Genomic DNA, 328 nt, shown 5'->3' with positions numbered 1-328 from the left:
AATTTACACGTTAAGATAGTCGGTAAAATAAATTCGTTACATAGTGTGATAGTGACGTAATACGGTATACAATGGTATATATGGGGTCAGGAAATTCCATATGGGGATTCGAGCTTCGCTCTCACCCCATATGAAATTTACTGACCCCATATTTACCGTATTAGGTCACTAGCACACTATGTAAGTAAAAAAGTAAAAATATCTGTCTACGGAGTGGACGACATTTCGAAATTATCTATTAGTCTTTTGTTTTATTTGTATGCTATTCAATATATATTCAATTTATTTTCTTATACTTTTTATACCTTAAAAACAATAAATAAAAAGC

This window comes from Mytilus edulis, chromosome 12 (assembly GCF_963676685.1).
Source record: "Mytilus edulis chromosome 12, xbMytEdul2.2, whole genome shotgun sequence".
Classification (NCBI taxonomy): domain Eukaryota; kingdom Metazoa; phylum Mollusca; class Bivalvia; order Mytilida; family Mytilidae; genus Mytilus; species Mytilus edulis.
This window is presented reverse-complemented; position numbering follows the sequence as displayed.